Raw genomic sequence first — 25308 nt, forward strand, 5'->3', positions numbered from 1 at the left:
CCCGGCCCACCTGAGCATTTTTAGATGTAGACCTGGTGATGGGTCTGAGGGGCCGCATGTTCTGTCTGAATGGGGATCTCAAGCTCAGTGATGTGGCTTTAAGCAAAAAGGATGGCTTCAAGGTCTAGATTTCCTTGGGAGCACGTTTTAACCTAAACCTGAATAACTAGTAACGCGAAGATCTTTTAATTTTATTGTTTTTTAATTTAACTGACCCCGTTCTCCCTCCTTTTCTCCCTCCATCCCTTCATTCCTCCCTCCCTTCCTTTCGACACAGGTCACCCGATATAGAATCACACACCTGGGAAATGGCACCAGCCAGTGAGGCTCAAATTTGAACCACACACAAATCTCCAGGGGTACTTGGTAAATGCAGACTTTTGACCAATTTTTCGGTGTGGGGCTGAGCATCTACTCTAGCAATGAGCTCCCAGGCAGTACTGATGCCGCTGGTCCATGCATCAACCCACTTCAACTTGTGAGGAATGGTCTGCTACCCTCCCTAGCCCTCCTCATGCGCCAACCCATTTCAACTCGTGAGGAAGGGTCTGGTCCCCTCCCTAGCCCTCCTCACACAGGCAGTTGCAGATACTGTCTAGAATACCGGATTGATTGTGCACACATTTGACCTCCCTGGCCATCCTGGGAGGTGTGAGAATAACAACAATTTTTTTTTCTTTTTTTTTTTTAAGATGAGAAAACTGCTAGTCAGAGATGCTAAAAATAACTAGGCACAGCTGATAAGTAGCAAAGATGAAAGTCCAAGTGCAGAGGCAGTTCCAAGTCTCTGTAGTCTTCTCCAAGAGCTGATGGATGAATGTGGCCCTCCTGGGATGGAAGGTGTCCTTGTGCTAGTCATGAACCCGACAGAAAGCAAGTGCCATTTTCTCTTCTCTTCCCCTTTATCTCTGAGATCTTAACTTGGCTGCTTCTTTTCAGAAGACAGTGATGCACTGTATTCAAGTGATAGCCCCAGCAGTAGCATTGATGCAGAGAAAATGGAATACTTTTTCCAAGAGACCAGAAGACACATGAAGCTAGAAAAAGGAGCCCAGAGAACTGCCACGTTTTACCCATATAGAAAAGCATATCCCGACTGGGCACAGTGGCTCACGCCTGTAATCTCAGGACTTTGGAAGCCCAAGATGGGCGGATCACAAGGTCAGGAGTTCGAGACCAGCCTGGCCAATATGGTGATACCCTATCTCTACTAAAAATAAAAAAGTAAAAATAAAAAAAAAATTAGTGGGGTGTGGTGGTGCATGCCTGTAATCCCAGCTACTCAGGAGGCTGAGACAGGAGAATTGCTTGAACCCGGGAGGCGGAGGTTGAGGTGAGCCGAGATCATGCCACAGCACTCCAGCCTGAGTGACAGAGTGAGACTGTCTCAAAAAAAAAAAAAGGTGGGGGGGGGGCTCCTTCCCGCTCATTTCTCCCATAACACGTAATGCTTTTTATAGTGATTTGGTCACTGCTGAGCTATCTTCATTTAATGTGGTTTTGACAGAATAGTTGGTCAGGAAATTTTATTTTCAATTAAAATAACTTGTTGAACTGCCTCGGTTTTGAAAGGATTCCATTAGGATGGCTAATTATATAGCAGTTGCTACAAGGAGATATTTGCACTCAATTTCAGCTCTTAGGTAATTCAAATCAAATGCTTGAGATTTTCCTCCCTGGAGCTGTGTGCAACCATCTTCCTCTCACACTGCAGGCTTCCCATGAGTTATTTTTAGAAACCCAAATTTAAGCAGCAATTTTGGCAGAGCCATTTCTAGTCTAGCGGAGTAAACCATATGTACTGATAAATGCAGCCAAAGAGTTAGTTTCTTTAAAAAGTAACAAAACCATCTCTCTCCGTTCATGGGGGTTGTATGTTTACAAACTGCAAACTATCCGTTGTACTATTATATTCATTTGTGAACTCTAGCTGAAGTGAGAGATCATGGATATTACTTTAAAATTACAAAAGATGTGTCCTTTTGCAAACCGTTGTCATAATACTCTTTTTTTTTCAAGATGGCAGGCCTTGGCAGAATTGACTGGAGACTCTGTTTTGGCCTTTGGATTTCCCGTGAAACATGGAGATCCCTTTCTTTATTTTCCTACTCTGCTCTGATTTCTTCATTCACCAGAGCACTTGTGATATATCTCATCATGCTTATAAGCAGGAAACCTCCTCCTTCTATGTTAGAACATATTCTTGTGGTCAGGGGCTGGATTTTTTTACCTTCTTCATGCCTGGCACATAATAGATGCTCAAATAGTGCATGAATAGATCAATGAATCATTAAAATTATATTTCTATTTTCTCCTTTTTTAAAAAAAAATCTTTTATTACGTAAATATTAAATGATTGCATTCATTTCGGAAAAATTAAAAACTTTCCACAAAAGGCCAAAGTCCTTTTAGCTCACCCATCCTCAATCCTTGTCTCCTCATTAGTTCTGTGTAGGTCACGTTTGTTATCTTTTAGAGCACATTCCTGCAGACCATTCTAATTCATTTAAGTGTACATGCATGCACATATACACACTGAGTACTATTGTGTACACCTCTGGTAGAGTATTTTGCAGTTTACCCCTTTTCACTCAGCAATATATTGAGGAGTGCTATCCATGGTAGCCACTCTATTCTTTTTAACTGCTACATTGTTCTATTGTATCATGTGGATGTACCCACCTTTTATTTGGACCAAATACACAAATTATTTATCTGCTTTCCCATTCATTATACTTACAGATCGCTTCTCTTGTGTAAGTTGACAAACCCAGCCAGGTTCACTGCTATCTTTTGGTAGCTACAACACATTTTATCAAAATCAGCCACTTGCCTTAGAAATTATATCAAACCAGTAGACAGATTATGTAAAATTCAAAGTGTTGTCAGAGGGACCAGAGTTTCCTTTGTCCTCACAGTCTAGAGAAGTACCCTGTGCTCTGGGAACCCCACAGGGTTGGATAGTGAGTGATGCTGACCACCACTCACTCTGTGTTGTGACACAGTGATCTGGTGTCTGCTCTGCCCACAGCCAGCTGGGTTTCCTTGAGCAGATCATTTCTTCTCCCGGGACGTTACTTCTCTTATCTGCACAATGGACCCAGTGAGCAGCCTGAAGCTCTTTAGACTGAATAACTGGGCCTACACACTGCCACCAGGATTGACATAAAGAATGTCCTGTTAGCTCACCCTTCACTACATGTTGGGGTGGGGAAGGGCAATTCCTGATAAAGCTCCAAGCTCCAGCCCAGAGCTCTGAGCTGAGACAATGTCTCAAAGAGCCCATGAGTGGCAAGGAATGTATTGTCTTCAGATTTTCCTCCTCTTTCCTACTATTTTACCATCCAATTAAAATGAATATATATTTTTTTCTTTTGCTTAGGTTTGTCTTTGTTCTAAGCAAGGCAGTATGATGATGGGAAAAAAGGTTGTGGACACCTGAATTCTACTTCCAAACTTGTTTAATTCTAGCTGTGTGTTCTTAGGCGAGTCACTTACTTTCTCTGGGCTTCCGTCTATTGACATCACAATTCCCAATGAGCCAGGTATCCACTAAAATGACACTGAAAAGTTGAAAACCACACTCACTTATGAGTGATTTATTTGGCATTTGTGAGCCTTGTCACCTGCAAATAGGTCATCTCATGAACTGATGAGGCATCCTCAGAGATCACGAGAGCCCATGAAACCTTCTTGTTTCACAGGAGAATTTGCAGCTGTCCTGGCCCCTGGTGACACATGCTAAGCCCTTCAGGGGCTTCTGAGAGAGGCCCAGAGAAGGTGCTGAGCTGCCATGATTCACAGGTGAAGTTTTCTCACCTAGGCCCTGAGGCTTTGTGGTGGATCCACGGCAAAGGGTATTCCCCTGCTTTGAGGCTCAGGACCACAGAGGTCACAGGATCTGATTCAGATGCCAGCGGGTTTCCCTAGGGGGCCCAATGAGGCTTTCCATGTAGGGCAAGAGTTATGGCTCCCTGCTGGGTGTTTCACATGGGTCAGCAGACTCAATGTGGTTCTGAAGGTGAAAGGTCAGTGTAAATGGGTGTGAAGCCACGTGGGAGGCATAGCCCAGCTAAGTGTCTGGGGTTTTGGTTCCCCTAGTCCCAGAACTTTGTTTTTTGCCCCTACTGTGAGTTTCTGTTCCTGAACACCCCTTAGTTAAGTGTTCCCTGGTTGAGCAGGTTTCTACCAAAGGAGATGAAAGCCTGTGGTGCTTTTCCGCTGCTGAGCTCGCTGGGGTAGGTGACTAACCCTCTCCTAGCATCTGCTTCCTAACCTGCTTGGGCTTCAGCGGGTGAAATGAGATTCTGCAATAGGTGCTCAATCCACATTTCTTTTATTTCCCTTTTCCTGTTTTATATGGAAAAAAAAACTCATAATTTTATAAGCACTGAATCTATAACTGAGCTTCCAAAAACCCACCCTGGGCATTTTTTCACATTAACCAAGATAAACCAAATAGGCAGTACCACGAATAGAGAAAATGTCATTAGGAAGGTGTACATGATAAATTAGTTTTTTAAAACAGGAATGGTGATCGTTTCCATTTATCAAGCCTCTCTGCAAATTTTTCAGCAGCTGCCTTCCTCATTTTAATAAAATGCTTGCAGATCTGGTTTGCATTTTTGTAGATAAATGTAGAACAAGTCACATTGACACTCCCTACATCTGATCATCCTCCCAGCCATCAATACCATTTTCATTCACAGCCTGGAAACTTTAAGAAATGAGTCAACCTGACCTATGATTCACAGATATGTGATCTGAAATGCTTGGTGGTGTGGGGTTGGTGGATGGGGTAGAAACAAAAATAAATTTCCTGACCCCAAAAGTCACTTCAAGTGAACTAGAATGGGCAGAGAGGGGTCATGGGGATGGTTCCTGCCCTTCAGGAGCTGCACTTCCAAGTCTGACTTAGGGTGATCACACATCCAGGCTTGCTGGTGGAGCTTCAGTTTATGCCTGTGGTCCCAGCCTCTTAAACAGTTAACGTGCCTGTCCACTATTAGAAATGTCACAGGTTGGAAGATGTAGGGTTCTGAAGAGAGTAGAGTGGCAGTTCTTAAAGGCCAGAGATAACATTTAATCATGTGTATCTCCAGTGCCTAGCCTCTTGTAAGAAATTAATACATAAATGCTTGCTGGGTAGGCGAGTGAGTGAGTAAGTGGTTTCTTAAACTCCCCTCCTTGTTCTCTAAATTATTTCTCATTTTTCTTTGCATGTTTGAAGCACCTGGTGACTCTACTGGGTTCTCAATAAGTATATTTTGAATAAGCCAGAGGTTCAGAGATCAATTTCTTACTTGCTTGTAAGCAACCCCATGCTATCTAGCTCTGCGACTTTGAGTGGGTTAGCCCAGATTAGTTAGAACTTAGTACTAAGAACAGTGGCTTCCACGTAGTCGGTTCCTAAGAAATGGTAATGGAAGAGGTGGAGATGGTGTTATTGTTATTAGCCATCTAGCTTTACTGCCAGTTTTTGTCTTTTCTCCCCCTAACTGTAGGAATCGTAGACTATATATATATATTTAAGACCTCATATATATTTTTAGAAGATAAGTCAAATATAAGAAATTGAAAAAATGAGTAAAATAGTTATCCTAATCTTGTGCCCTTGGTAACATACTATCAATTATCATTATCAATGTGCTATACCCCATTTATGTCCGTTTATACAAGTGTTGACAGGGTCTCACTTTGTTGCCTAGGCTGCCATGCAGTGGCGCAAACATGGCTCACTGCAGCCTCGACGTCCTGGGCTCAAGCAATTCTCCCACCTCAGCACCCCCCGAGTAGCTGGGACTATAGGCACCAGCCACCACGCTTGGCTAGTTAGGGTTTTTTTGTTTTGTTTTGTTTTTGGGTTTTTTCCTTTTCTTTTCTTTGTTTTTTTTTTTACATAGTTGTTAAGGTGATTTCCAATTTTTTTTTCCATTTACATTTTTCCACAAGCATTGTCCACTTTATTCCGTAACCTTTTCAACTACCATTTTGAAATTTGCTTTTATCCATGTGGTTGTTTGTGATGAACTACAGGTTGCTGACTTTCTTCCCCTTCTGTAAATAAAGTTTTCTTCCTAGTATGTCCTGTATCTCAAGAGGATCTCATCAGTGGAATCATTAGATCAAAGGATATGACTGTTGCTCAGCTCTCTGTGTGTATGTAAATTAATAGGCTGTTTATTTGAGCAGTTGTAGGCTTACAAAAATATTGAGTCAAAAGTATAGAATTCCCATATATTCTCCTCTTCTCCCTTCATATCCCCTATTATTCGCATCTTGAATTAATATGGTACATTTTTTACAATTTATGAACTAATATTGATACATTAAGAGTTACCGGAGTCCATAGTTTACATTGGGCTTCACTCTTTGTGTTGTATAGTTCTGTGGGTTTTGACAAATGCATAGTGTTGTGTACCTACCATTATAATATCACACAAAATAGTTTCATTGCCCTAAAATTCCCCTGTGCTTCCCCTATCTCTCCTCATTACTCCCTCTCTCCCCCTAACCCCTGGCAACCCACTAATCTCCATAGTTTTGTTTTTTTCAGAATCACACAGTTGGAATCACATAGGATATAGCCTTTTCTTTTTTTCTTTCTTTTTTTGAGATGGAGTCTCACTCTGTCGCCCAGGCTGGAGTGCAGTGGTGTGATCTCGGCTCACTGCAAGCTCCACCTCCTGGGTTCAAGCAATTCTTCTGCCTCAGCCTCCCAAGTAGCTGGGACTATAGGCACCCGCCACCATGCCTGGCTAATTTTTTGTATTTTTAGTAGAGACAGGGTTTCACCATGGTAGCCAGGATGGTTTCAATCTCGTGACCTTGTAATCCACCCGCCTCGGCCTCCCAAGGATGTAGCCTTTTCAGACTGATTCTTTCACTTAGTAATATGCATTTAAGGTCCCTCCATGTCTTTTCATAGCTTAACACCTCATTCGTTTTTAGTGCTGAATAATATTTCTTTGTCTGGATGTACCACAGTTTATTTACCCTGTCACCTACTGAAAGGCATCTTGGTTGCTTCCAGGTTTTTGGCAATTATGCGTAAAGCTGCTATAAACATTTGTGTGTAGGTTTTTGTGTGGATGTAAGTTTTCAGCTTATTTGGGTAAATATCAAGGTGTTCTGTTGCTAGATCTTATGGTAAGAATATGTTTTGCTTTATAGAAAACTGCCAAATTGTCTTCCAAAGTGGCTATATCATTTTGCATTCCCACCAACAATGAGAGTCCCTGTTGCTCTACATCCTCTACCAGAATTTGGTATTCATGTTTTGGATTTCAGCATTCTAATAGGTGTGTAGTGGTATCTAATTGTTGTTTTAATTTGCATTTCCCTGATGACATATGTTTATTTGCCATCTGTATACCTTCTTCGATGAGATGCCTGCTCAGTTCTTTTGCTCATGTTTTAACTGGGTTGCTCATTTCCCTATTCTTGAGTTTTAAGAGTTCTTTGTACACTTTGTATAAAATTCCTTTAAGTGACATGTCTTGTGCAAATATTTTCTCCCAGTCAGTGCCTTGTCTTTTCATTCTCTTTATAGTGTCTTTGCAGATCAGAAGTTTTTAATTTTAATGGAGTCCAGGTCATCAATTAGTTTTTTCATAGATTGTGGCTTTGGTGTTGTATCTAAAAAGTTATTGCCATACTCGAGGTCATCTAGGATTCTCTCCTTTGTTATCTTCTGAGAGTTTCATCGTTTTAAATTTACTTTTAGGTCTATGATGCATTTTGAGGTAATTTTTGTGAAGGGTTTAAGATCTATATTTAGATTCTTTTTTTGCAAATGAATGTCTGGTTGTTTCAGCACCATTTGTTGAAAAAAATTATCTTTCCTCCATTGCAATGTCTTTGCTCCTTTGTCAAAGGTCAGTTGACTATATATATGTGGGTCTGTTTCCAGGCTGTCTGTTCTGTTCCATTGATCTGCTTGTTTATTCTTTTGCCAATACCACGCCATCTTGATGACCATAGCTTTATAGGAAGTGTTGGAGTTGAGTAGTGTCAGTCCTCCAGCTTGTGTGCTCTTTTCCTGCAGTATTGTGTCAGCTATTCTGGGTCTTCTGCCTCGCTATAGAAGAATCAGCTTGTAGATATCCACAAAATAACTTGCTGGGATTTTGACATACCACAGATTGTTTATCTATTCACTTATTGAAGGACATCTTAGTTGCTTCCAATTTTTGGCAACTACAAATAAAGGTGCTACAGACATTCGTACATAGGTTTTTGTGGGAAGAGGAAATCTACTCATTTGAGTAGACACCAAGGAGCGCAATTACTGGTTCACATGGTGAGACTATGTTTAGCTCATCAGGAAACTGCCATAGCTATATGTTTTTTGCATTTGTTCAGAGATTTTTCGTTACAATGTCACTAACATGATTAATCCTCAGAATAAACCGTTGGGTTGGGGGTTATTAGCCTTGCCTTCTGGCTAATGTTATTAAATGTTATTGCTGAAAGAAACCCTGAAGGTTCCTAAGCCTCTAAGCTTTCTGAGTGTGAGATCCGCATCCCCTATCACTGCTCTTCTATGGCTTCCATGGCACCGTGAGTATAATAGTTGCTGAATTAGTGTCCACTACACACTGAATACCAATAATGGAAAAACCACTTCACTGTACAGATGAAAACACAAAGGTCCCAAAACGAGAAATGAGATACTTCTGGCCAAACGGCATGTTACTAGTAACAGAACCAAGGCTAAAACTAAACTATTGTGCCTTGTAGATCCGTAGACCTGTATTTTGAGCCACCAGTCCTTGACTCGCTACATTCAAGCAAGACAAGCTGGAAGATTCTTAAATCTGTAGTTAGTATTGTATTGAACACCCCCCCTCACTTTCAGGCCTACCCACTACTGACTGCCATTACCAGATTGCCCAAAGACGCCCAAAATGGTGTTCTAATCTGAGTACAAGGCCACTATAGCTACAAAGTCTCATAGGGTAATGAGTGATAATAGTAGTGACAACAATAATAAAAATAGCCAAGAATTATTGATTGCTTAGTATTGTCAGGGTCTTTGCATATATTATTTCATTTTACACTCATAGCTGCCCCTTGGTTCAGCATCATTACTAGCCACAATTTAGAGATAAATAGATTGAGCTTTAGGGAGGTTAAGTAACTTGTTCGGGGTGCTACAACTTTCAGTGGTAAAGCCACATGTGTGTCCATCCATTCTCGACTCCACTTAGCAGTGTACTACTTTACAGTTAAAATAATGAGATTTAGAGTTAGATGGACCTGCATTAGTATTCTGGAGCTGCCATATTGTCAGTCATGTGATCTTAACCTTGTGACTTCTAGCTGCAATGTTCCCATCATGGGGTAGCAACATCCATGGCAGACGCTGTCTCTTGTTACCTCAAAACCATTGCCTCCCACTGTACAGAACATCAATATGTTCAAAGGGTTGGCAGGAAGCACCAAGTCTCAGGGAAGTCAGACTCTTATCCCAACCTGGTGACTGGTTTCAACTAGATATGGTAATGGCAGGCAAGTTACCCAGTCTTGTTAGGAACAGTATGCTGAGGAGGGAGTCTCTTCTCAAATGAAAAGGCAAAGCCCCTTGCAAAGGAAGCTTATTACTCTTTTCCTTTCTTCCTCCCTAGATCTTGGACATGATAGCTGGATGTGCAGCAGCCATCTTGTAATTATGAGGTGACAAGTCAATAGACTGAGACGGTAGAGCAGCAAAGATAGAAAAGGTCTGGATTTTTTATAGCATTGTTGAACTGTTCCATCAGCCTAAGACAGTTGACTATCTCCAGACTTCTTGTTATGTACAACATGTCCTGTTGTTTAAGTCACTCTAACTTGGATTGTTTCTTATTTTCAGCTGAAATTATTTCTAATAGATATACAGATTTCCAACAAAGCACAGTGTAGAGCAGCTTAACATGGTACCTATGTGCCAAAGTTCCAGAGCAAGAGTTCCTGGGTTCTAATCTTGGCTCTGTGGCGTGACTTTAGACAAGTCACTTAGCTTCTCTGTGACTCGCTTTTCTCATGTATAAAATGCTTAGTAACTGTGTATTGACTGTTGAATAAAGGATAATAGTGATACTGAATTCATATGATTGTTAGGATCATCGAATGGCTAAACATTTTATAAAATGATTAGAACATTGCTTGGAGCATTGTAATTGGCTGCAGATGTGCTTGTCAAAGTAAAATTAAAAGAAAAGTAGTCACTATTATAGGCCTGGGTTTGCATCTTGATCCCATCATTGGGCCACTTGTGGTATTTAAGCAGAACCTTCACCCTTTCACTACTGAGGCTCATAGAGCATGAAACTCCCCCTAAAATCTGTCTCAAAGCAGCCACAATGGTGGTTTCTTTTTGACAAAAAAAGGCTCCTTAGAGAACGTTGGCTTGCAAAGGAGAGGCTGTGACTACCAAGTCGTGTCAACAACTGAATGGCTGAAATACCCAAACTTGCCCATGCAAATGGGCTTGGGTCTCTCCTGGCAGCCCCCTTTGAAGGCTCTAGACTTATCTGTGAACTCCTTTTTTGAGAGGGTCTTTCCAACTAGTGGTTTATTCTTTGACTCTCCTCATACCTTTCTTGCCAGAGAGTGAGAGGGAGAAGGGAGGGCTAATGCCTGAGCTCCTGCCCTTTCTATGCAGTGAGGGTCAAGATCCTCAGCTAGTGTTTGAGGGAACTGGTGTAACCTGGGTCTCTCATTTTCTACCATCCAAGTTGCCACCTCTGTCGGGGTCCCACTCTAATTTGGGCAGCCACTAAGCAATATTTTGAAATATACCTTGTTCATGAGTTTAAAGGATCAACTGGTAGGTGTGTCCATTAGCAAATCCTATGGAACAAATATCTGCTCTTTTTACCCCCTACTTACCTTCTCCACCAAGGACAGTTCAGACAAAGTTGTCACCACCTTTAGCCTGATTTACTGCAGGAGCCTCCTAATCTATCTTCCTGTTTCTACTCTATCCTTTATCCCCCCTTGGCAGCCAGGGGATCCTTTAAAAATGTGAACCAAAGCATGAGACTAAACCACTCAAAATCTTCCCATGGATCTCATCTCAGATTAAAATCCTAAGTGCCTTCTCTGTCCTTAGTGAACCCCAGGTGCACCCTTCCTCTGCCACTTTCCCCCTTGTTTATTCTACTTTCCACACTGGCCTCCTTGCTGTGGGCCAGACATATCTGAGACCAGTGTGGCTTCAGGGCTTTTGCACATACGATTTTCCTTTTCTGGAACACTCTCTCTTCCTTGCACATCTGCCTGGCTCTCTGCTCAGATGTCAACTCTCAGAGAGGCCTTTTCTGACCACTCCCTCTAAAAGAGTTTCCCCCACCCCTCATTTCCTATCATTATCTGTAGTACTGATGACTTGCAGATGTTATTACAAATTTGGTTATTTTTTGCATCCTCCAGCAAAATGTAAGCCAAGTGAAGAATGAGGTATCGTTTTGTTCATCAAGGAATCCACAGAAACCAGAACATTCTGTAGCAGGTGATCACTAAATATTTGTTAAACTACAAAGAGCCATTTTAGGTTAGAAATAAGGTATAGCTGACAGAATTCTAAGCCTGATGTTTCTTATGAGCCTGCTAAATTGGCCCTGAAACCACTTCTCAGAAAGCTCTAGATATGTTCTGAATAATGGGAGCAATGCTGGACCAGTGTTTGAGGTTCCAAAGTGAATACATGAAAGTGAAAATGAAGCTACATGTGACTGGATGAACCCTCTTGCATTGGTTTAAAAATCCTACTCATCATGATTAGTTCACGCTCTCTTTTTCTTGCTTTGCTCCTAGGCACCAGACAAGTCATTCCAAATATGGGGTCTTGGTACCAGTCAGAACGAGGTTCCCATCTGTGGTGGTTTAAAAACAAAATGACCTTGTTCCTTGATATTCTTTCCATTGAAAGATGGGATATATGACTTTTCCTTGAGTCTGTGCAGGCTTGTGACTGCTTTATGCAGCTCCTGCCTGGTTTTCTGAGCATAATTATCCCAGGGAAAGCACTGGGACTGTCGAGCCGAAGAGGTCCCTGGTGGGTGCTCTTGTTTGTAGCCTCAGCTGAGCTCCCAGCATCAGCCAGCAATCCTGAGAGCCGCCATCTTGGATGCACATGTAGGCCCTCTGCACCTTCAAAAGTCCGCGGCCCGGCTGACATCTGACTACAAGGGCATGGAAAACTCCAAGTGAGAACCACCCAGCCAAGCCCATCCCAAATTCTTGACCAAAAAAATCATGCAACATGAAACAATTATTGTTTTACAACACTAAGTTTTGCAGTAAATATGTAATCCGCAATAGTAATGAGAACCCCACCTTAACTCTTCCTCCTATGTACTAGGCAATCATGAGAAAAACCTTTTTTTTAACACTCTGGGCATCAGGTTTCTCATCTGTAAGTTAAGAGTGATAACATATATTAATGTGGTTGTTGTTTCAAGCAAAAGCAAGTTTTGTCCAAAACCTAGCACGCTTCTCCACACAAACAATATTTTCTCAAACTTAAGATGCCTTCATTTTACGACTCACCCTTAATTCATGTGTACTAAGAAAGAAACAAATGCTTCCAATTAAACTACTGCATTACTGTATGCCACTGGTTGTAGGACACATACCTATTTTGGAGATATTGAAATTTGAAAAGATGTATGTCTTAGCGTCTTTGATTTAAAGACTGATTAACATAAGCACCTAGCTAAGCCCAGGCAAAAAACGAGATCCCCAAGATTAGAGTTTGTGAAGTGTAAGAGGAGACATTAAAGCAAATGTACCTTTGTATGAATGTCTCCAATCTGCCATTCTGTTTTATATGATAAAACACAAAGATTAGTACAGACATCCTTGTGGTCCAGACAAAAAGTGCCTTCCTTGTCAGCCGTCGAATGGTTGGAATTCAAATGACATCATGTCACAGTTATTGAGCCCAAATGTATTTTGCAAAAGGGATGAAGTCAGATCCCTTAATCTGGCTGTGAGTCGACAAGTTGTTTTCAGCAGTAACTCATCCCTAGTAATAGTAATAGTCCAAGCCCCATTTCTCTTTGGTTCTTGAGAATTTCCTTTTTCTAGGACACGAACTAGTAGTTCCTTGAGTATTCCAGCCAATGGGCAGAGGGGGTCTAGGCAGTGGGCAAAAGGATGACACAGGGAGACCCAGGGCCACATCTAGGGGGACAGAAACATAAGCATCAGCTTCCTAGCAGGCTTGATGCTAAGTGTTCACATGGAGCTCTGCAGTTAGTACAGCTGCCCAAAGTGCTACTATGCTAATCCTCATGTGAAAGGCAAACCTACTTCAGGACCAGAGGGGTTAAGTCTCTTCCCCAAAGTCACACAGCTTGATTATGTCAACTCAGACCATCAGACACCAGAGCCTGTACTTATATCCACAGCGCTGTACTAACCAGAATGTTTGCAAAGACACAGAAATAGTTATAAAAGGCTCCAACAAACCCAGAGCTCACACCACAACAGCTGTCTTGTCAGCTTTACCTAAACAGAGAATTTCTTTTAATCCATACCATCTTACTTTGTTCAGTATGGGTTTTCCGATAAGGATGTTCTTACGTCCTTCTCTTTCTGGTAAAAACCAAAACATCCTTCAAGACCCAGCTCAAATGGAACAGCTTAACTCCTTGTTCCTACAGGGTGGGCCCTGGCTGCGTTTGGCTCCAGCATATTGTCCCTGGGGCTGCATGGCTGGCTCTCCCGGAATTGTTGGGAGTGGTGTCTGTTGATTACTCCTATTGGACTGGAAGTTTCTTGAGGTTCTAGAGTTAGACTGAGTTTGGCTCTATGATTTACAGCTATGTCCTTGGACAAATGTCTTAGCTTTCCTGAGCTTTAATTTTCTTATCTACTTCCCAGAATTGTCGTAATGCAGCGTCTTTGCTTAGGTTGCACGATCAGTGACCAATATTGTTTACTGTTATGTGATTGGCAATTGTGGAGCATCTTTGTGCATTATCTCAGTCTTCAATAGCCCTCTGAGGTAGGTTCTTTCACTACCACCCCTTTTTCACAGATGAGGAAACTGAGGTGAAACCTCTTGCCCATGGTTCCACAGCTCAGATGTGACAAAACTGGGCTGTAATCGTACCTTTTTAAACTCCCTTCCTTCTATGGAATCCCAGTGAGAGCCTCCATGAACTGATTGCCAAGGATGTTTTGTCATGTATCAGTCTCTTTAGATGTGTTTTAATTCAGATCTTAATTTTCCACTCATTTGTGCCTAGGTGACATTATCCTAGTTTGCAGGAAAATGATGCTGCAGCCAGCTTTGTCTCTGTAAACTGTGGTTGTTTACACATTTCAGGCATCTGGCAATAATGTGTCCCTCCACCAGGCTGTTATGCGTGGCAGATTATTAACACCACAACTGCCCTTTTAGTTAATGAATCAAAAACATGGATCACTCCCATTATTGGCCTTGAAAAGCTCAAGCAAACTCTTAAGCATAACTAAGGGCCCACATCGTTTTCCAACCCAAAGAATGCCAGGGCTATGCCTCCTATTTACTTTGAATGATTGGCTCACCAAGGTTTTTGCTGGTTTTCTGTGTTGTTGCAATCATGGAAACCCTCTAACTCTGCTGACATTCCTGATGTGCTACTTTTTTTTTTTTTTTGAGATGGAGTCTCGTTCTGTCTCCCAGGCTGTAGTGCAGTGGAGCAATGTCGGCTCACTGCAACCTCCACCTTCCACCTCCCAGGTTCAAGCATTCTCCTGCCTCAGCTTCCCGAGTAGCTGGGATTGCAGACACGTGCCACCACGCCCGGCTATTTTTTTGTGTTTTTAGCAGAGATGGGGTTTCACCATGTTGTCCAGGCTGGTCTCAAACTCCTGACCTCAAGTGATCTGCCCACCTCGGCCTCCTAAAGTGCTGGGATTACAGGTGTAAGCCACCGTGCCCAGCCGCTACTTGTTTTTTTTTCCCTCAAGACACAACAGTTAAATTCCCCAAACAAAACAAGTTTGATTTTATTTGCCAGAAAATATTTTGAGTAAGCAGAACAAGATCCATTACTAAATCAAGCCTCACCCCACACCTGGGCAGCCCCCTCAGCAAGGCAGGTGCCTTGTTTGGCAGAATGGTGGAGGTCTTCCTGTCTAATCATGGATCTGGTGGAAGCCCATGGGCTCAGCGCAGGGGCCAAGGTTAATTCATGGTCCCAGCTCGTGGTGCAGACTTGCCAGTGAAAGACACACTCAGGGCTTCAGCAATGTCCTTGGCTGCTGGTTTACCTTCACTTTCAGCAGCAGCAGAGGGGTTGGTCATACCTGAGGTGGAGAAAGATGTTGGGGCAGGGGTTGGGGGATGGAGGTAATATTATTGAAAGCCTACTTTGTGCCAAGCACTGAGCGAGGTTCCCCATTTAAGTAGGTATTCGGGGATTGTCTACCTACTTACTATTGTTAACTTCTAGTTTCTTTCCATTGTCCTCAGAGTAGATGCTGTGCACGACTTCAGTCCTTTGAAAGTGGTTGAGGTTATTTTATGGCTCAGTGTCCTGTGACGAATGTTGCATGTGCACCTGGAAAGAATGCGTCCTCTGCAGTTTGGGGATGGAGTGTTCCATAAATATCAACTGTGAAAGGTCCAGTACTCAGCTGGTATAGACTCACTGTTCAAGAAAAACTCGTTCTTTCATTTATTGCCATGATTACCAGATACACCCACAAGCAAGAGGCTATTTTGCTAGTTGTGTAGACCAGCGGTTTCGGGAGAGAATGTAGTCTTCACTCTGCAGTGAGCTCAGAGGAGGAGAGAGGGGAAAAGTCCATGTGGGTGAGAAGGCACTGCCAGGCCCTGACCCCAGGAGGCAGGTGCTGTGCCAACTTGTCCTCCATGTGGCCCAAATAAGAAGAAAAGGCCAAGAACTCTAAACAGATCACTGAGGCCAGGGGAAAATATCTTGACATTTGCTGGAGGGAGGGAAATTTACCCATGGAAATGAGAGAAGTTATGTGTGGTAAGACCCCTTCTCATCTCAAGCACAGCCAAAACTGATCTGATCAGAGACCTACTGTCTTAGTCCATTTTGGCTGCTACAACAGAATACTGTAAGACTAAGTTTACTTCTCATAGTTCTAGAGGTTTGGAAGTCCAAGATCAAGGTGCTGACAGATTCTGTGTCTGGTGAAGGCCCGGTTCCTCGTTCATAAATGATTGCTTTTTTGCAGTGTCCTAATGTGAAGGAAGCGGCAGGAGAGCTCTCTGAGGTCGCTTATATAATGGTACTAATCTCAGTCATGTGGGGTCCACCGTCATGACCATCACCCCCCAATAATTGTACTAATCCCAATCATGAGGAGGGCTCCACTGTCATGACCATCACCCCCAAAAGGCCCCACCTCCCAATACCATTACCCTGGAGGTTAGAATTTCAGCATATGAATTTTGGGAGGACACAAATGTTCAGTCTATAACTGGGATGCAAGGATTCAACATTGCCCCTGCCCTTCTGGAATTTGCAGGCCATGAGGGCGTACAGATAATTAAACACACAATTACGCATAGCAGGGTCGGGGGTGGTCATAATTGGAAAAGTATGTTGAGATTAGAAGAAAATCATTCTTTCTTTGTTTCTCCCTCTCTCTTTCTCTGTTACACATATTTGCAGACAAACCAGGAGGATTTCCACAGGGAAGCTGAAAGGGGAAAACAACAGGATCCTATCTATCAGCCTATTAGAAACCGTTAGAGAATGATTTCATGAAGAGTAAGGAACATGTGAGTTCGCTAGGGCCTCACCCACTAGGATCAGGAATGCTTGGAATGTTTTTTGTACCATTAACCCTTTTGGCAAACTAGAGAAGCTATGGACATCTTTTCAGAATAATGCTTTTAAAATGCATATAACAAAATCCTCAGATTTTATTTCAAAGGATTGCAAAGAAAACCAATTGTGTTGAATTCAGTTCTATGCATAGGCCTTCCCCTCTACCTCACTCAATCTATGGGACGGGGACCTGAATGTTTATGGAGTAGTGGGGAGATACTTTGCAGAGAAAGAAAAAAGTCTTTCCCAGGGCCAGCAGTTTTCTGTATTTATGGAATTCGTTACCTCCAAGGAGGGCCTGACTGGAGTTTTTACTTTCAAATAGGTTTGGGTAACTCCACAGAAGACTGTCTTTACCTGCCTTTGGTGAGCTTATGGTTTCTGTTTCTTTTCTCAAAAGACTGCGTGCCCAAACTTCCAGAAAGCAGACATATTGATGCAGTTGAATTGCCCACCTTTTACATTTCCCTTATTGTTCCATGGATGGAGTATAATGAATTGGCAATGGAGGGAAGAGAAAAGTTAAAGGCTGACTTTGATGGGGGGCTAAGTCCTCAGAGAACGTGTTTCTTAGGGAGCCTTTTGTCGCTTGTTAGGCTTTGGAATCCTCTTTGGGAGTTCACCAAACAGAGAGTGCAGCCCAGGAGGACGGGGGGCTGAGGAGAAGTCAGAGGTTCAGGGAGGACCCAGGTCATATTCTGGGAGGTGGCAGGGGCTGTGGGTCCCATGAGATCAGACACTAGTTATGAAGGAACTACTGGCAGACACTTTGCTCATTAATGTCACCCCCCATGCTCATTACCACCCTAGGACCTGGGGTCCCCACTATACCACTGAGACAACAGTTGCTGAGCATAGTTAATCCAAGATCATCCAGTGAGCAGCAGTGGAGCTAAGATCTGATTCCACATAATCTAGGCTCCTAAATATTTTTTTTTCTATTGCCACATGCCCAGCGGCCTTCTTGCGGCATGGAGGTCGTGGGTGCAGCTTGTGGAGTCAGGTTGCCAGGTTTCGAGTCCAGCTCCTCTATTTAAATAGCTTGATGATCCCAGGTCAGTTCCTGATCCTCCTCTGTAAAATGGGAATAATTTTTTCACCTTTCCCACAGACTTTCCTGGGGGATTAAAGGGAGAATGTATCTAAAGCTCTGAGCACACGTGCCTAGCATGTGAGTGCTCCGTAAATGTTAGTTACTGTGATTATTTTTAGCCCAGCAGGACAGGGAGGAGTGTTAGGTCCCTGGGGGCGATCACTCCTCTGTTTACTCCTCGGACTGTCCTGGCCTGGCAGGCGTTCATGAGTTTGTTTCTCCTGTCCCAAGGTTGCCCTGGTGCTCTGCAGTGACCGGCAGGGCTGAGGTGATTATACAACCTGCACTCCAGGCCAAGTCCGGTACTCGTCCCAGCTGTCGGCTAAGCCTGCACTGCTCCGGGTGAGGGAATCACTCCTCTCCAGCTGGCTTTCTCATGCTGGAGAAGCCTGACCTTTATTCAGAATCATCCTCCAGCGCCCACATCACACAGCACCCTGGCTCACCCGCCCCTCCCCCAACATGTCCTTTACATTCTCATCTGGGGAGATAATGGGGCTCCAGTGTCCCCAAGACAGCTGCTTTTCCTTTCTTCTTCATTCGTGATAACTCTCTGTTCTCCAGAAGTGCTGCTTAGACTCTAGAGGGATACATGAAAGAGCGGTAAGGTGACAAAGAAAACAGCTGGGTTCAATCCTGGCTGCATACTCAGTGTGGGACAGAACAAGTGCTCTACCTTTAAAGTTACTTATCAGGATAATATACAGTATTTCATGTATATATATATACATTTATAATATGTAATAAATTTTTGTAAAGTTGTGAGGATGGTAAAAGCTTAGCCCAGTGCCTGGCACATCATAAGCACCCCACAGGTGTCAGCTGGCATCATTAGCAGTCATAGGAAAACTCAGGGTATGTCTCCATTCCAGGCTTTGTGGCATATGGGTCTCAGTGTCCCCATTGTCCTGTGGGGTTGCTGAGAGATGTCCTCATAAGATTGTGAGGGTGGGAATATGAGAGGAGTTTGAGAAAGCTGAAGCCTAACAGGTCAACAACTGGACTGAGCTCTCCCCTTCTCCCCTGGGCCGTGTGCAAGCTTTGGGCCTGGTGGTGACACCTACCTCTCCATCCCACCTGGCGGGCCCAGCTGACCCTCCCAGTGCAGGGGCTGGGAAGCTGCAAAGAACCCTTAGGCTCAGAATTTCCTGCTGTCAGCCAGCCCCCCTGCTGTTTCCCATTTATCTTTCTCTATCTCCTTTTCCATCTCCCCTTCCAGCACCTTCTGAAACTCCCTAGTCCTGTACTACCAACACACCAACCTTTGCTTAATTGTCACGTCAGACAGATGGCTCAGGTGTCCCCAGCTCCCTGAAGCTCTTCCCTTCCCCTCCCCTGGGCAGGGGCCTCAGGCCTTCCTCTGACTGATCCAGCCCACCTCCCAGTGTCCATACTATTAGGTTGGTGCAAAAGTAATTGCAGTTTTTGCCATTAAAGGTAATGGCAAAAACTGCAATTACTTTTGCACCAACCTAATAACTTTTGCACCGCCAGATCTCCTGCCATCTATTCAGTCTTCCATCCCGCTCTCTGGGGCTTTATTCTTTCTGTTCTTTCTGCTTCTTGCTGCCCACGGTGCCCCCACCTCCTGTGGCTGAAATGCTGCCCTCTCCCATCCTGCCCAGATGCCTCTTCCACCAAGCTTTTCTGACTGTCGCATCTGGAATAATATATATATGCAACTTTAAGATCTGTCTTTCTTTTTTGATCTTTTCATATTTTTTTATTTCTATTTTGGTTATTTGCTGCCATGTTCCTTAAGGAAAAGATTCTATCCTCACAATGACTAAGCAGCTTGGATCACGGAAAGAGCTTGGGCTTCTCTCCCCACTTCTGTTTTCTCATCAGTAAAATGGGGATAAGCATTGTAAATAACCAACCCTCTTAAGAGTTGCTGTAAGGCTTGGCCAGGCGCAGTGGCTCACGCCGATAATCCCAGCACTTTGGGAGGCCAAGGTGGGCGGATCACCTGAGGTCAGGAGTTCGAGACCAGCCTGGCAAACATGGTGAAACCCTGTCAATACTAAAAATAAAAAATTAGCCAGGCTTGGTGGCAGCTGCCTGTAATCCCAGCTACTTAGGAGGCTGAGGCAGGAGAATCTCTTGAACCTGGGAGGCGGAGGTTGCAGTGAGCTGAGATTGTGCCGTTGCCCTCCAGCCTGGGGGACAAGAGCAAGACTTTGTCTTAAAAAATAAAAAATAAAAAGAGTTGCTATACGGCTTGAAAGAGGCCTTTGGCATGACTGTCACCTCCCTCAGGGCTCTGCACATTTTTTTCTTTTTTTGAGACAGAGTCTAGCCCTGTCACCCAGGCTGGAGTGCTATGGCACAGTCTCGGCTCACTGCAACCTCCGCCTCCCAGGTTCAAGCGATTCCTCTGCCTCAGCCTCCTGAGTAGCTGGGATTACAGGTGCGCGCCACCACGCCCAGTTAATTTTTGTATTTTTAGTAGAGACAGGGTTTCACCATATTGGCCAGGGTGGTCTCAAACTCCTGACCTCGTGATCTGCCCGCCTCAGCTTCCCAAAGTGCTGGGATTACAGGCGTGACCCACCGTGCCGTGCCAGCTCTGCACATTTTAAGGAACCAATGAATAAGTGATTGAATGATTGAATGGATAAAGGCCTTTACTGTTCTACTTGAAGCTGTCAAAATGGATAGGTTTTTGCTACAGTCCTCACCACCCCTCTTAATGCCACGTCAGCAGCATGGCATATGCACCTGCAAACCCAGGCTCTGCATCAGGTTGCCAGGTCACCTAAATGACAGCTGTGAATTCTTCTAAAACAGGGGTCAGCAAACTATGATCCGCAAGTTAAATCCAGTCCACAGCCTGTTTTTGTACAGCTTGCACATTAAGGATGTTTGCTACATTTTTAAATGATTTTTACATAGAAAATGTTACATTTTTAAATGTAAATGTAAATTAAATGCAAATATAAACATTTACATTTTTAGATGTTTAAATAAAAAATCACAAGAAATGTAATTTTATAGCATGAAAATTATAGGAAATTCTATCATTAGCACTTGTAAATAAAGTTTTATTGGCACACAACTATGCTTGTTCATTTATGTATTGTCTACATAAGCTATAGTTGGTGTGTGCAGAGCTTTCACTCAATGATGGCACAGTTGAGTAGTCTCAACAGAGATGGGATGGCCCAGAAAACCAAAATATTTACTACTTGGCCCATTACAAAAAAATTTTATGCTGATCCTTGGTCTGTGAAACAGGAGCAATGATGAATACCTACCCATCGTGTGTGGGTAAAATATTAAAGTGCTTGATATCAAGTGGGCACTCAAGAAAAGTTTTTCCTTCTACTCTCTATTCCTCCCTGTCTTCATTCCCTTTCACAGAGGGCTCTTTTATTTCAGGGTCCAAGCCATGAAAACCATAGAAAAAGGATGACAGGGAGACTCTGAACCAGTGCCATGCCCATACCAGGCCTCAAAACAGCAGAGCTGTGTTTGTCATCTCCACCTTCCTGCTCCAGAGCCTCCCCAGACCTCTCAGTCTATGGGACTGTTGGTGGACAGGCAGAGTTTAAATCCATTGCGTCTTTTGCATCTCGTGGTTCCAGATGTGGATGGGGCCAGCCCTGCATGGCCAGCCCCGGAGAGCAACTTCTATTAGGTTTATCAGAGGCTGGACAGCGTCCACTGCATCTTTTCTTGCTTTGGGCGTTTTAAAACTTGGGCTGCTGTTGCATAGGAGATTGCAGCTGCAGTTTGGCTTGGCTTAAGATGAGATGCAGCCTCTGGGCTGAAATTGAGGGTCCTGATTCTGCTTTGAGAGATGGTATGGCATCCTGAAAAGAACCGAGATTTGGAATCTGGGCTGGAATCCCAGCTGTGCCCCTCACAAGTTCTAGGATTCGTACCTTTTGCTTTTTCTGAAAAGTGGGGGTGATGCTTTTTCTTGGGGTGAGGGTGGGGTGTTGGAAGGGTTCTCCACCATGTAAGCTTGAGGGAGCAGGGTTTTGTCTTTTTCTGCACTGAAGCCCAGCTTCTAGAACAGTGCCTGGCTGGGGGTGAGCACTCGGCAAACACCTGCCTTAGAAAGGTGATTAAAAGATGTAGAGTTCCTGGCACACGATAGAATCTCACTAAGTGGTCACATTGCCATTGTCTGTACTCAACCAGGAATTGGCACACTGTGGCCCACAGCCTGTTTTTGTAAATAAAGTTTTATTGGAACATAGCTATGCCCATTTCTTTACATATTGTCTGTGACTGTTTTCCTGCTATAGTAGGGGAGTGGAATCGTGAGACAGACCTGTGTCCTGCCGAGCCTAAAATATATATTGTCTGGCTCTTTACAGCAAAACTTTGTGGTTTCTGCTCTGAATGTCAGGGTGACCCTGTCTGAGGATGATCACGGATTTCATTTTCCCTTGTTTGTTAGTGTTGCGGTCAGCCGCAAGTTGAAAACAAGGAACCAGCTTGAGGTACGCATTCTCGATGCCCTTTCTAAGATACTTATGGAGACTTTTCTTTTCCACTCCAATTCCGCCACGCTCTTTCGGCATGGTCAGAGCTGGCTTCTCTGTGCCCTCCAGATCTGATATGTAAGATGGTGTTACTTTCATTTCTTTGTAAAAAGAAACTCAACCCACCTGTCAATTGCTGGTATATTCATTAGGGATTAACCATGGGTCCTGCAACAAGTAGGCTCAGAGCACAGAGGACATGAGTCAAAATAAAAAAAAGATAACCAACCAGGTACAACTGTGCTTTGAAATATTATAGAATAGAATGTTGATGGGTTACAGGAAGGAGTCCACTGTGTTTGTGGGGCACAGGATACATAAGATTCTGATTTACTTTTCCATCATGGTGAATGGCATGATCTTAGACACCTTAGTTAGCTTTATTCAAACTCAGTTTTCCAATCTGTAAAATGGCAATGTTCACTATATGTTGTCACTCTCTTTGATGGGCAGGGCCCACAGTTAGGAGCCTCTCGAGGCCTTGGTATCTAGAATGGTGAAGGAGAGCTTTCTGGAATGAGTGGACATGTGTCAAATGCTCTGACGTCCTCATTTGAAGGGGGCCCTGTCCCCTGTACCAGCTGAGCAATGCGAGTGGGCCACTGTCCTGCTACCATTTTATACTCAGTGGATCTTTTTTTTTTTTTCTCTTTCTCTCCAGAAGGACAGAATAACGGGCTCCCAGATTCACAAGCCCCACCAAGAGGATCACCCCAGGAACGCTTGGAGGCTGAGGAGTTCACTGAGGCTACTGCATCTTGAGACTCAGGATGAAGACCCAGCTTGGGGCTGTCAAAGGTGCGACCTGCCAGCTGAGACCTCCAGGGGTCGAGCCCAGGCCCCTTTGCCTTGTTCATGGCTTAGGCCAGTGCTTAGCATATAGTAAACAACTTGTAAATGTTTATTAGAGGATGTATGGTGGGTCATCCCTTCTGAATGACACACAGTCCATTGTCATTGTCCTCAGAGGCTCCAGCCTCAGGTGCTTCTTAAACTGTGATGGGAATGATGGCAGCAGATGGGCCCAGGGCTCAGCATGAGAGCTCACAGCAGGCTGTGCTCCACCCCACCCAGGCCCCCAGTCTTGCCATGTTTCCTCTGCCTCCCCAGGCTGGCCTAGAAACTGCTTCCAACTGAAACCAGCCAAATGCCTGCCCCTAACCACACCTACAACTCTAGGGTTACCTTTAGTCTAGATCAGGGGTCCTTAAACTGTAGCCTTTGCTGGGCACAGTGGCTCACACCTGTAATCCCAGAACTTTGGGAGGCCAAGGCGGGTGGATCACTTGAGGTCAGAAGTTCGAGACCAGCCTGGCCAACATGGCGAAACCCCATCTCTACTAAAAATACAAAAATTATCCAGGCATGGTAGCGCACATCTGTAATCCCACCTGCTTGGAAGGCTGAGGCAGGAGAATCGCTTGAACCTAGGAGGTGGAGGTTGCAGGGAGCTGAGATAGCACCACTGAACTCCAGCCTGGGCGACAGAGTGAGACTCCTTCTCAAAACAAACAAACAAACAAACAAAAACTAAGCCTTTGGGCTAAATCTGGTGAGTGTTCTGTGCTTGTAAGAACTCTGAGTTAAGAATAATTTTTATGTCACTAAAGGGTTGAAGAATACAAAAAGAATATTCAGCAGAGACCATCTGGCTAGCAAAGCCTAAAATATTGACCCTCTGGCCCTTTACAGAAAAAGTGTGCCAGTCGCAGGATTAGGCAGTGCTCACCGCACCCCAGGCTCCCTGTGAAAATTTCAACCACACAGACTCATTTCCTTTCTCTTATCAACACTGAGGCAGGTGTGATTATCATTCCTTGTAAACATGGAGAAACTAAGGCATGGAGAGGTTTAACTCGTTTACCTGAGAATCTATTAAGTAACAGAGCCAGGGTTCAAACCCAGGCAGTCCAGCTTCAGAGTTCATACTTCCTAGCTGCACTCTGGGCCATCAGCGTAGGGATGAGCTTCAGACAAGAACTCCCCTTTTAATTTCTGACCTCTCCTGCCCCACAGCCAGTGGACAGGCATTTTGCACCCCAGCCTGCCCCCAGCCAGCTCCTACTCAGAGATTTCCTGCAGGGACTTAGACGAGGCTCTGGGACCACCCTCCTTTTCTGCCCTACCCGGCACCTGGAACTCTGCTTGATCCTGCTCTCTCTGAGGCTGGAATCATCTCCATGAGCCAGGCCTGAAGTTGTTCCCCTCTCTGGACCTCGGGGCCTCCCTTCCTAGGGGCAGTTCCTGTGTCCCCTCTACTCTCTGCCTTCCCCCCGCCCCACCATGTCCTTGCGGCTGGAATTGTAGTGTGCAGCCTTGGGAACAGGGCTGGGCTCAGGGGTTGGGAACAGAGGCCCAGGGCTCTGGCTGACCCTCTGTCATCCCCAGGAGGAGAAGCTGCTGTGTTTAGAGTGTCACAAAGAACAGTGCTGGAGGCTTCAGAAATCTCGGGAGATTCTGAACTTCTAGGCGGAGCAGATGGGATGGTGCCTCTGTGATCAACAGGCCTGGCAGAGGGGTGCAGGAGGGGGTGCGAATGGAAAGACAGCTGCCAAAGGGAACAGAGAGCTTTTCAAGTCACCCTTGTCCCCTCCCCACCCCACCATCAGGGCTAAGACTAAACCTCACCATCCGGTTGCGGCCTCTCGGCCCTGGGGATGGAGATTAGTACATGTAGAGTGAAGGTAGAGAGGCCATGTTCTGGTTGTGTGACCTTGCACAGGTTACATAACATTCTGTGCCTCACTTTACTTGTTTTTAAAATGATGAAGATGATAACTACCTGGCAGCGTGTCTTATATTAGAGATAATATGGTTCCTGGCACTTTGTAAGCACTCGGTGTGAAATTGTCTTCTGCTGCTCCCCTTCATCAGTCCACCCCTCCTCTGCAGAGGTTTCCTCCATGCTGAGCAAGCTGGCAGCACCTAA

The 25308-nt window shown here is 44.3% G+C and overlaps 1 protein-coding gene across 1 annotated transcript in view; it reads left to right on the plus strand.

Moving 5' to 3' along the window:
- LOC742042 (collagen alpha-1(VII) chain-like) overlaps nt 1–25308 on the plus strand; it is a 307325-nt gene that overhangs the window by 279515 nt on the left and 2502 nt on the right. The window contains exon 13 of the mRNA XM_063816125.1: nt 23041–23177. The gene's annotated coding sequence lies outside the window, so the exon portion shown is untranslated. The remainder of the gene's footprint in view (nt 1–23040; nt 23178–25308) is intronic.

Source organism: Pan troglodytes, chromosome 7 (assembly GCF_028858775.2).
Source record: "Pan troglodytes isolate AG18354 chromosome 7, NHGRI_mPanTro3-v2.0_pri, whole genome shotgun sequence".
Classification (NCBI taxonomy): Eukaryota; Metazoa; Chordata; class Mammalia; order Primates; family Hominidae; genus Pan; species Pan troglodytes.